Source organism: Chrysoperla carnea (genome assembly GCF_905475395.1).
Source record: "Chrysoperla carnea chromosome X unlocalized genomic scaffold, inChrCarn1.1 SUPER_X_unloc_79, whole genome shotgun sequence".
Classification (NCBI taxonomy): Eukaryota; Metazoa; Arthropoda; class Insecta; order Neuroptera; family Chrysopidae; genus Chrysoperla; species Chrysoperla carnea.
In genome coordinates, this window is record NW_025408210.1 from 1 (window position 1) to 13,153 (window position 13,153).

A 13,153-nucleotide genomic window follows, 5' to 3' on the forward strand; every position below is an offset into this window, starting at 1 on the left:
TATATATATATATATATATATATATATATATAAATATAAATTATTGAAATAAAATTAAACATTATTAAAATTTTGTTATAATTATAAGCGATTGCTATTTCTAAAAATAAATAAATTTCATAAAATTTATATTATTTTATATTCATTTGAAATATTAAAAAAACTTCTCGCTTTAAAGTAACCATGATATGAGTTATAAATGCAATAAAATTTTATACAAAAAATAATATTTATTTGTTGATGAATAATATAAAAGGTTTACATTTCTAAATAACATATATTTATATATGGTGTGTAAAAAAAAAGAAAAGAAGAAAAATAATTTATATTTTTAATATAAAAAGGCAACCGCACACAGTGTTCCCAAGCGGTCACCCATCCAAGTACTGACTGTGCCCAATGTTGCTTAACTTCGGTGATCGGACGAGAACCGGTGTTTTCAACGTGGTATGGCTGTTGCCAGTAATAAATGAAAATTTTTACAAATATATATTTTTCATAAATATCATTAATATTAAAGTATATTATTAAAATTTTCAATGAAGTAATCAATTTAAATATATACTTATTTATTATACCATATATTTTAAATAAAAATGCAACCGCACACAGTATTCTCAAGTGGCCACCCATCCGTGGTACTGACTGTGGCAAATGTTTCTAAACTATTATTTTATAAAATATTTATACAAAAAATAATTTACTCTTATCAAATATTAATTTGTGGCCTGTATTAAGGCCTATGTTATTTTCATTTTTTAGCAAAAATAATGAAATATTTCAATATATTATTAAAGTAACAGATCATTTCTTTTTTGGTGCTGCTTTTTTAATTTTTGTAGGAGATGATTTGGCAACAGAAGCTTTCTTAGCTTTTGGTGCTTTCGGTTTACGAGCAGGGCTACTTTTGGCAGCGGATTTTGTACTTTTGCTGGTTTTGCTTTAACTGGTGCTTTTTTTGATGCCGCTGATGATTTTGCAGTAACTTTTTTAGCAGCAGTTGATGATGATGGAGTCGCTTTTTTTGCTTTAGGCTTTTTGGCTGCCAATGATGTAGTTGTGGCTTTCTTTTCTTTTGGTGCCCGTTTACTTTTAGCACTCTTTGCTGAACCTTTTGCTCCACTTTCTTTTTTGGATACTTTTGATTTAGCTGAAGAATTAGATGAAGCGGAAGCAGCCAATTTGAATGAACCAGATGCACCTTTACCTTTAGTTTGTACCAAGGCTCCCTCAGTTACAGCAGCTTTTAAATATTTTTTAATAAATGGTGAAATTTTATCAGAATCCACTTTATAATTTGCAGCTAAATATTTTTTAATTGCTTGTAATGATGAACCACCACGTTCTTTTAAATTTTTAATTGCGTTAACAACCATTTCTGATGTACGTGGATGTGTTGGTTTTAATGTTGTTTTGTACGTTTAGCACCAGAAGCTGTTGCTTTTTTTGTTGGTGTTGTAGAAGCAGCAGTAACCGCAGTTGCTGCAACAGCTGTAGAATTTTCTTCGGCCATATTTTTTACTTTATAAAAATAATGTATTTATTATAAATATTTAAATGATAAAATATAATAATTCTATCAAATAAAAAATAAAGGTTTTCAATTATATCATTATTCACAATAATATAAGTCCCTATGTAAGTCAAAGTACCATGTAGAAAACACATAAAAATTAAATAGTATTTCTAATTTACTGTCGTAGTAAACATGATTTATTTTTTCAATTTCTATAATATATAAAATAATAAATTATAAATTTAATAATAATATTTATTTTATAAATTAAAATATATTTAATTTTTTTATTAACAATTATTAATAAACATAGTTTAATATTAATTATTTCAATCATACAAAACAATAATATTTTTAAGGTAAACTTAAAAAGTATATATTTTTATTTTTTATTTAATATCGATTTATTATAAATTATTAGTATATAAATAATTAAAAAATTTAATATATAAATATATATATTATAGTATAAGATTTCATTTTTAGAAAAACTTTTTTTGTCAATAATGAAAACGTATTATTATGAAATGTGTTAATCGAACATTGACAAAATATATTTCATTAGAAAATACTTTTATTTATGCATTAATATCAATAATTAACTATTAAATTAATTTTTTCATAATTATATAAAGAAATTTTATACTGATATAAGTATTTATATATTATAATATTTATTTTAAATATAAAAAAATTTATGACAAAATATATTATTAGAGTATTTGTTGAGATTAATATAAGATTATTTTAAATAAGAATTAATTTATATAATTATTAAAATATTATTAATTTTATGTTATGTAATTTTAATAAAAATAAATAATAATAATAAATATAAAAATTTTTTAACAATTTAAATTTTATATGATCTAAATAATTTTGTTAAGTACGATATGAGAAATCATTGTAAGCTTCGTTAAGAAACTTTGTAATATAAAATAATAATAATAATATTAAATATATAAATAAATAAAATAAATTTGATACATATTTTTGGTTCATTCTGTGTATAAATCAAAGGATACCGAATAATTGGTAACGGATGCGATATATTATAGTATCGAGTATTAAAACATAATATATAAATTTATCTTGTTATTCAAATTTTTTGTTACTTAACTTATGTATTTAGAAAATTTATAATATTATTTATATAATTGACATAAAATCTTATAAATTGAAATTTTATTAATATGTATCAAAAGAAGAGAGTAACGTATTGATATAATATCAAAGGATACTGATTATTTAAATAACGAATACGTCATATATTGTTTGTGTAACAAAGTTCACTTGGCCATCTAGTTGAAAATAACATTTTCAATAGAAAGTTTATATGCTTTTTTTTTTCTTTAATTATTAAAAAAATAAATTGAAATTTAATTCAATCAAATTTTATAATAATTTTTTAAAAATTTTTCCTTTTAAAAAATTTTTTGTGATGTTGTGATAATATGTATTAATACAAGTGCATCCTGATACTTTTATCTCTAGTAAAGGTATGAGTATCATGAACAGTTTTGTTATCTAATGATATTATTTTGATAATATTTTGTGTATATTCTTATAATATTTTGTCTAAATATCATCATAATACAATATTATTTTGATAATATTTTATGAATATTCTTATAATATGTTACCTAAATGTCATCATAATATGATGAATTATTTCCATAATAACATATAAAAAAGAAAAAAAAAAAAAAGAATCATTAATTTATAATTATTTAAATTGATTCTTTAAAAAAATATTATAATATATTATTTATAAAAATAATTTTTACTCTTATTTTAAATAAATTTGTGGCCTTTTATTAAAAGGCCTATGATCGATGTATTATTATTATAAAAATTAATGCAATGTTTTTAATTTATGCTTTCTTTTCAGTTTTCTTTGGTAATAACACTGCTTGAATGTTTGGTAATACACCACCTTGAGCAATTGTTACACCAGATAATAATTTATTTAATTCTTCATCATTACGAATTGCCAATTGTAAATGACGTGGAATGATACGTGTTTTTTTGTTATCACGGGCAGCATTACCAGCTAACTCGAGAACTTCTGCAGCCAAATATTCCATAACAGCAGCCAAATATACTGGGGCACCAGCACCTACTCGTTCAGCATAATTTCCTTTTCGTAATAATCTGTGAATTCTTCCAACAGGAAATTGTAATCCTGCTCGGCTTGATCTTGACTTTGCCTTTCCCTTTACTTTACCACCTTTACCTCGTCCAGACATAGCGAATAAATTTATTTAATTAATATTTTTTTTTGTAAATATAATCACACAGATGTGTACGTTACGGGGATTGTAACATAAATGTTTAAAATGTTATTTGGGTATTTTAATTTATAATATTTATAAAATATAAAACTTTAAAAATAAACCAATCACCTTATAGTATTATTTTCAGCCAATCAGAGAGTAGTATTCATTTTTATTGTTATATCCATCTTCGCGTATATAATACGCTAGTTGTATACACGACACGCTCATACATATACTGACTGGTGTTCTGTAACTATCTGTGTATATTAATTGTTTGTAACAATGCCACCAAAAACAAGTGGAAAAGCAGCAAAAAAAGCTGGCAAAGCTCAAAAAAATATATCAAAGAGTGATAAGAAAAAGAAGAGGAAGCGCAAGGAATCATATGCAATTTACATTTACAAAGTATTAAAACAAGTGCATCCTGATACTGGTATCTCTAGTAAAGCTATGAGTATCATGAACAGTTTTGTTAATGATATTTTTGAACGTATTGCTGCTGAAGCATCACGTTTAGCACATTATAATAAACGTTCAACAATCACAAGTCGGGAAATTCAAACCGCAGTTCGATTATTATTACCTGGTGAATTGGCAAAGCACGCTGTTAGTGAAGGTACTAAAGCTGTTACAAAATATACAAGTTCAAAATAAATAAATCGAAAATATTATTTAATTGATAACATAAAAATACATCAACATATAAAAACGGCTCTCTTTTTAAGAGAGCCATCAAATTTTTTAAATAAGAGTAAATTATTTTTATATATACAAAAAAATTAAATAAACAATTATTAATATCATATTTAATATAAAATTTTATATATTAATAGCTTGAATATATCTATTATTAGTATATCAATATTATTAATTTTAAATATAATAAAGGATATCGCGGAATATATATCGTAAATCAGTGTAATGCAAATGCATTACATTACCTTTATTATTTTCATTTTACATTTACTACTTGTTTATGTACGCTTATAATTATTAGAAAAATATTTTTAATAATTTTAAAAAATAAATGAAATAATAAAAATTTAATAATAAATTATTTATTGAAAGTATAAAAAATGGTATAGCAAAATCTTTATTTTCTTTGATTAAGGCGAAATGTTTTATTAGTTATAAATTCGATAATCTCCTATCGATACTTGTTACTCTTAACTTGTATATATAAAAAATATAATAGTATATTAATTTATAATAAAATTTTTTCAAAAATTCAATAAGTTATTGTAAAATAAAATAGATAATATACAAATTATAATTTATTATTGCAGATATATTACAATAAAAAAAAAAAATAAAAATATTTGGTAATGTATGTTATAAACAAAATAATTTGTTGTAAACAAATTATATAATATGTTATATTTATTAACAAATTTATTTACTCTTATATAAATAAAATTAGTGGCTTCCCAAAAAGGAAAGCCTGTTTAAATTTATCGGATGTATTAAATATTCTTTAATAAATTTACTAAATATTTTAAGTAAATTATTATATTTTCTTAACCTCCAAAACCATACAAAGTACGACCTTGTCGTTTTAATGCATATACAACATCCATAGCTGTAACTGTTTTACGTTTTGCGTGTTCAGTATATGTAACAGCATCCCGAATAACATTTTCAAGGAATACTTTAAGTACACCACGTGTTTCTTCATAAATTAAACCAGAGATACGTTTTACTCCACCTCGTCGTGCTAAACGACGAATTGCAGGTTTTGTAATACCTTGGATATTATCACGCAAAACTTTTCTATGACGTTTTGCACCCCCTTTTCCAAGACCCTTTCCACCTTTTCCTCTGCCAGTCATTTTAATAAAAAATTATTTACAATATTTTAACGAACGGATAACACGTGTGTTAACCTCACAAGTATTGTAATGTATGTGAGCGCCGGTACAATTGTGCCTTTTTATATAAAGCATTAAAGATTTTTTAAGCCACGCCTATACAATTTGATTAGTCCATACTCTGATAGCTATCCAATAGGATATGACAACAAAAATTTTGAAATTTCATATAAATATAAATACAACACATTTATTTCGCATTTAAACATTTGACTTTGTAGTATCAAATTGTCGAATATAATTTTTAAAATTGTGTGTTTTTTTGTAAAAACATTATTATTTGAAAATGGCTAGAACCAAGCAAACTGCACGTAAATCAACTGGTGGTAAAGCACCAAGAAAACAATTAGCAACGAAAGCTGCACGTAAAAGTGCACCAGCAACTGGTGGAGTAAAAAAACCACACAGATATCGTCCTGGTACAGTAGCTTTACGAGAAATTCGTCGTTATCAAAAAAGTACTGAATTGTTAATTCGTAAATTACCATTCCAACGTTTAGTACGTGAAATTGCACAAGATTTTAAAACCGATTTACGTTTTCAAAGTTCAGCTGTTATGGCATTACAAGAAGCTAGTGAAGCCTATTTAGTAGGTTTATTTGAAGATACCAATTTATGCGCAATTCATGCAAAGCGTGTTACAATTATGCCTAAGGATATACAATTGGCAAGACGTATTCGTGGAGAACGTGCATAAGCGTTTTAAATGACAATTTAAAAAAAAAAAAACAAATAAGAAATATTTTCGGTCCTATATATAGGACCAACATATATTATTAAATAAGAGTATATTATTTTTATTAAAAAATATATATATATATATATATATATATATATATATATATATATATAAATATAAATTATTGAAATAAAATTAAACATTATTAAAATTTTGTTATAATTATAAGCGATTGCTATTTCTAAAAATAAATAAATTTCATAAAATTTATATTATTTTATATTCATTTGAAATATTAAAAAAACTTCTCGCTTTAAAGTAACCATGATATGAGTTATAAATGCAATAAAATTTTATACAAAAAATAATATTTATTTGTTGATGAATAATATAAAAGGTTTACATTTCTAAATAACATATATTTATATATGGTGTGTAAAAAAAAAGAAAAGAAGAAAAATAATTTATATTTTTAATATAAAAAGGCAACCGCACACAGTGTTCCCAAGCGGTCACCCATCCAAGTACTGACTGTGCCCAATGTTGCTTAACTTCGGTGATCGGACGAGAACCGGTGTTTTCAACGTGGTATGGCTGTTGCCAGTAATAAATGAAAATTTTTACAAATATATATTTTTCATAAATATCATTAATATTAAAGTATATTATTAAAATTTTCAATGAAGTAATCAATTTAAATATATACTTATTTATTATACCATATATTTTAAATAAAAATGCAACCGCACACAGTATTCTCAAGTGGCCACCCATCCGTGGTACTGACTGTGGCAAATGTTTCTAAACTATTATTTTATAAAATATTTATACAAAAAATAATTTACTCTTATCAAATATTAATTTGTGGCCTGTATTAAGGCCTATGTTATTTTCATTTTTTAGCAAAAATAATGAAATATTTCAATATATTATTAAAGTAACAGATCATTTCTTTTTTGGTGCTGCTTTTTTAATTTTTGTAGGAGATGATTTGGCAACAGAAGCTTTCTTAGCTTTTGGTGCTTTCGGTTTACGAGCAGGGCTACTTTTGGCAGCGGATTTTGTACTTTTTGCTGGTTTTGCTTTAACTGGTGCTTTTTTTGATGCCGCTGATGATTTTGCAGTAACTTTTTTAGCAGCAGTTGATGATGATGGAGTCGCTTTTTTTGCTTTAGGCTTTTTGGCTGCCAATGATGTAGTTGTGGCTTTCTTTTCTTTTGGTGCCCGTTTACTTTTAGCACTCTTTGCTGAACCTTTTGCTCCACTTTCTTTTTTGGATACTTTTGATTTAGCTGAAGAATTAGATGAAGCGGAAGCAGCCAATTTGAATGAACCAGATGCACCTTTACCTTTAGTTTGTACCAAGGCTCCCTCAGTTACAGCAGCTTTTAAATATTTTTTAATAAATGGTGAAATTTTATCAGAATCCACTTTATAATTTGCAGCTAAATATTTTTTAATTGCTTGTAATGATGAACCACCACGTTCTTTTAAATTTTTAATTGCGTTAACAACCATTTCTGATGTACGTGGATGTGTTGGTTTTGAATGTTGTTTTGTACGTTTAGCACCAGAAGCTGTTGCTTTTTTTGTTGGTGTTGTAGAAGCAGCAGTAACCGCAGTTGCTGCAACAGCTGTAGAATTTTCTTCGGCCATATTTTTTACTTTATAAAAATAATGTATTTATTATAAATATTTAAATGATAAAATATAATAATTCTATCAAATAAAAAATAAAGGTTTTCAATTATATCATTATTCACAATAATATAAGTCCCTATGTAAGTCAAAGTACCATGTAGAAAACACATAAAAATTAAATAGTATTTCTAATTTACTGTCGTAGTAAACATGATTTATTTTTTCAATTTCTATAATATATAAAATAATAAATTATAAATTTAATAATAATATTTATTTTATAAATTAAAATATATTTAATTTTTTTATTAACAATTATTAATAAACATAGTTTAATATTAATTATTTCAATCATACAAAACAATAATATTTTTAAGGTAAACTTAAAAAGTATATATTTTTATTTTTTATTTAATATCGATTTATTATAAATTATTAGTATATAAATAATTAAAAAATTTAATATATAAATATATATATTATAGTATAAGATTTCATTTTTAGAAAAACTTTTTTTGTCAATAATGAAAACGTATTATTATGAAATGTGTTAATCGAACATTGACAAAATATATTTCATTAGAAAATACTTTTATTTATGCATTAATATCAATAATTAACTATTAAATTAATTTTTTTATAATTATATAAAGAAATTTTATACTGATATAAGTATTTATATATTATAATATTTATTTTAAATATAAAAAAATTTATGACAAAATATATTATTAGAGTATTTGTTGAGATTAATATAAGATTATTTTAAATAAGAATTAATTTATATAATTATTAAAATATTATTAATTTTATGTTATGTAATTTTAATAAAAATAAATAATAATAATAAATATAAAAATTTTTTAACAATTTAAATTTTATATGATCTAAATAATTTTGTTAAGTACGATATGAGAAATCATTGTAAGCTTCGTTAAGAAACTTTGTAATATAAAATAATAATAATAATATTAAATATATAAATAAATAAAATAAATTTGATACATATTTTTGGTTCATTCTGTGTATAAATCAAAGGATACCGAATAATTGGTAACGGATGCGATATATTATAGTATCGAGTATTAAAACATAATATATAAATTTATCTTGTTATTCAAATTTTTTGTTACTTAACTTATGTATTTAGAAAATTTATAATATTATTTATATAATTGACATAAAATCTTATAAATTGAAATTTTATTAATATGTATCAAAAGAAGAGAGTAACGTATTGATATAATATCAAAGGATACTGATTATTTAAATAACGAATACGTCATATATTGTTTGTGTAACAAAGTTCACTTGGCCATCTAGTTGAAAATAACATTTTCAATAGAAAGTTTATATGCTTTTTTTTTTCTTTAATTATTAAAAAAATAAATTGAAATTTAATTCAATCAAATTTTATAATAATTTTTAAAAAATTTTTCCTTTTAAAAAATATTTTGTGATGTTGTGATAATATGTATTAATACAAGTGCATCCTGATACTTTTATCTCTAGTAAAGGTATGAGTATCATGAACAGTTTTGTTATCTAATGATATTATTTTGATAATATTTTGTGTATATTCTTATAATATTTTGTCTAAATATCATCATAATACAATATTATTTTGATAATATTTTATGAATATTCTTATAATATGTTACCTAAATGTCATCATAATATGATGAATTATTTCCATAATAACATATAAAAAAGAAAAAAAAAAAAAAGAATCATTAATTTATAATTATTTAAATTGATTCTTTAAAAAAATATTATAATATATTATTTATAAAAATAATTTTTACTCTTATTTTAAATAAATTTGTGGCCTTTTATTAAAAGGCCTATGATCGATGTATTATTATTATAAAAATTAATGCAATGTTTTTAATTTATGCTTTCTTTTCAGTTTTCTTTGGTAATAACACTGCTTGAATGTTTGGTAATACACCACCTTGAGCAATTGTTACACCAGATAATAATTTATTTAATTCTTCATCATTACGAATTGCCAATTGTAAATGACGTGGAATGATACGTGTTTTTTTGTTATCACGGGCAGCATTACCAGCTAACTCGAGAACTTCTGCAGCCAAATATTCCATAACAGCAGCCAAATATACTGGGGCACCAGCACCTACTCGTTCAGCATAATTTCCTTTTCGTAATAATCTGTGAATTCTTCCAACAGGAAATTGTAATCCTGCTCGGCTTGATCTTGACTTTGCCTTTCCCTTTACTTTACCACCTTTACCTCGTCCAGACATAGCGAATAAATTTATTTAATTAATATTTTTTTTTGTAAATATAATCACACAGATGTGTACGTTACGGGGATTGTAACATAAATGTTTAAAATGTTATTTGGGTATTTTAATTTATAATATTTATAAAATATAAAACTTTAAAAATAAACCAATCACCTTATAGTATTATTTTCAGCCAATCAGAGAGTAGTATTCATTTTTATTGTTATATCCATCTTCGCGTATATAATACGCTAGTTGTATACACGACACGCTCATACATATACTGACTGGTGTTCTGTAACTATCTGTGTATATTAATTGTTTGTAACAATGCCACCAAAAACAAGTGGAAAAGCAGCAAAAAAAGCTGGCAAAGCTCAAAAAAATATATCAAAGAGTGATAAGAAAAAGAAGAGGAAGCGCAAGGAATCATATGCAATTTACATTTACAAAGTATTAAAACAAGTGCATCCTGATACTGGTATCTCTAGTAAAGCTATGAGTATCATGAACAGTTTTGTTAATGATATTTTTGAACGTATTGCTGCTGAAGCATCACGTTTAGCACATTATAATAAACGTTCAACAATCACAAGTCGGGAAATTCAAACCGCAGTTCGATTATTATTACCTGGTGAATTGGCAAAGCACGCTGTTAGTGAAGGTACTAAAGCTGTTACAAAATATACAAGTTCAAAATAAATAAATCGAAAATATTATTTAATTGATAACATAAAAATACATCAACATATAAAAACGGCTCTCTTTTTAAGAGAGCCATCAAATTTTTTAAATAAGAGTAAATTATTTTTATATATACAAAAAAATTAAATAAACAATTATTAATATCATATTTAATATAAAATTTTATATATTAATAGCTTGAATATATCTATTATTAGTATATCAATATTATTAATTTTAAATATAATAAAGGATATCGCGGAATATATATCGTAAATCAGTGTAATGCAAATGCATTACATTACCTTTATTATTTTCATTTTACATTTACTACTTGTTTATGTACGCTTATAATTATTAGAAAAATATTTTTAATAATTTTAAAAAATAAATGAAATAATAAAAATTTAATAATAAATTATTTATTGAAAGTATAAAAAATGGTATAGCAAAATCTTTATTTTCTTTGATTAAGGCGAAATGTTTTATTAGTTATAAATTCGATAATCTCCTATCGATACTTGTTACTCTTAACTTGTATATATAAAAAATATAATAGTATATTAATTTATAATAAAATTTTTTCAAAAATTCAATAAGTTATTGTAAAATAAAATAGATAATATACAAATTATAATTTATTATTGCAGATATATTACAATAAAAAAAAAAAATAAAAATATTTGGTAATGTATGTTATAAACAAAATAATTTGTTGTAAACAAATTATATAATATGTTATATTTATTAACAAATTTATTTACTCTTATATAAATAAAATTAGTGGCTTCCCAAAAAGGAAAGCCTGTTTAAATTTATCGGATGTATTAAATATTCTTTAATAAATTTACTAAATATTTTAAGTAAATTATTATATTTTCTTAACCTCCAAAACCATACAAAGTACGACCTTGTCGTTTTAATGCATATACAACATCCATAGCTGTAACTGTTTTACGTTTTGCGTGTTCAGTATATGTAACAGCATCCCGAATAACATTTTCAAGGAATACTTTAAGTACACCACGTGTTTCTTCATAAATTAAACCAGAGATACGTTTTACTCCACCTCGTCGTGCTAAACGACGAATTGCAGGTTTTGTAATACCTTGGATATTATCACGCAAAACTTTTCTATGACGTTTTGCACCCCCTTTTCCAAGACCCTTTCCACCTTTTCCTCTGCCAGTCATTTTAATAAAAAATTATTTACAATATTTTAACGAACGGATAACACGTGTGTTAACCTCACAAGTATTGTAATGTATGTGAGCGCCGGTACAATTGTGCCTTTTTATATAAAGCATTAAAGATTTTTTAAGCCACGCCTATACAATTTGATTAGTCCATACTCTGATAGCTATCCAATAGGATATGACAACAAAAATTTTGAAATTTCATATAAATATAAATACAACACATTTATTTCGCATTTAAACATTTGACTTTGTAGTATCAAATTGTCGAATATAATTTTTAAAATTGTGTGTTTTTTTGTAAAAACATTATTATTTGAAAATGGCTAGAACCAAGCAAACTGCACGTAAATCAACTGGTGGTAAAGCACCAAGAAAACAATTAGCAACGAAAGCTGCACGTAAAAGTGCACCAGCAACTGGTGGAGTAAAAAAACCACACAGATATCGTCCTGGTACAGTAGCTTTACGAGAAATTCGTCGTTATCAAAAAAGTACTGAATTGTTAATTCGTAAATTACCATTCCAACGTTTAGTACGTGAAATTGCACAAGATTTTAAAACCGATTTACGTTTTCAAAGTTCAGCTGTTATGGCATTACAAGAAGCTAGTGAAGCCTATTTAGTAGGTTTATTTGAAGATACCAATTTATGCGCAATTCATGCAAAGCGTGTTACAATTATGCCTAAGGATATACAATTGGCAAGACGTATTCGTGGAGAACGTGCATAAGCGTTTTAAATGACAATTTAAAAAAAAAAAAACAAATAAGAAATATTTTCGGTCCTATATATAGGACCAACATATATTATTAAATAAGAGTATATTATTTTTATTAAAAAATATATATATATATATATATATATATATATATATATATATATATATAAATATAAATTATTGAAATAAAATTAAACATTATTAAAATTTTGTTATAATTATAAGCGATTGCTATTTCTAAAAATAAATAAATTTCATAAAATTTATATTATTTTATATTCATTTGAAATATTAAAAAAACTTCTCGCTTTAAAGTAACC

At 23.8% G+C, this 13,153-nt stretch overlaps 2 non-coding genes across 2 annotated transcripts; both read right to left on the minus strand.

Annotated features, from left to right (window-relative positions):
• Nucleotides 1–342: 342 nt before the first annotated feature.
• Nucleotides 343–461, minus strand: LOC123304675. The gene has a single exon (XR_006536673.1). It is a non-coding gene; the product is annotated as a 5S ribosomal RNA (ribosomal RNA).
• Nucleotides 462–6,825: 6,364 nt separating this feature from the next.
• On the minus strand, nucleotides 6,826–6,944 carry LOC123304679. Its single transcript, XR_006536677.1, has one exon. It is a non-coding gene; the product is annotated as a 5S ribosomal RNA (ribosomal RNA).
• Between the last annotated feature and the right edge of the window lie 6,209 nt (nucleotides 6,945–13,153).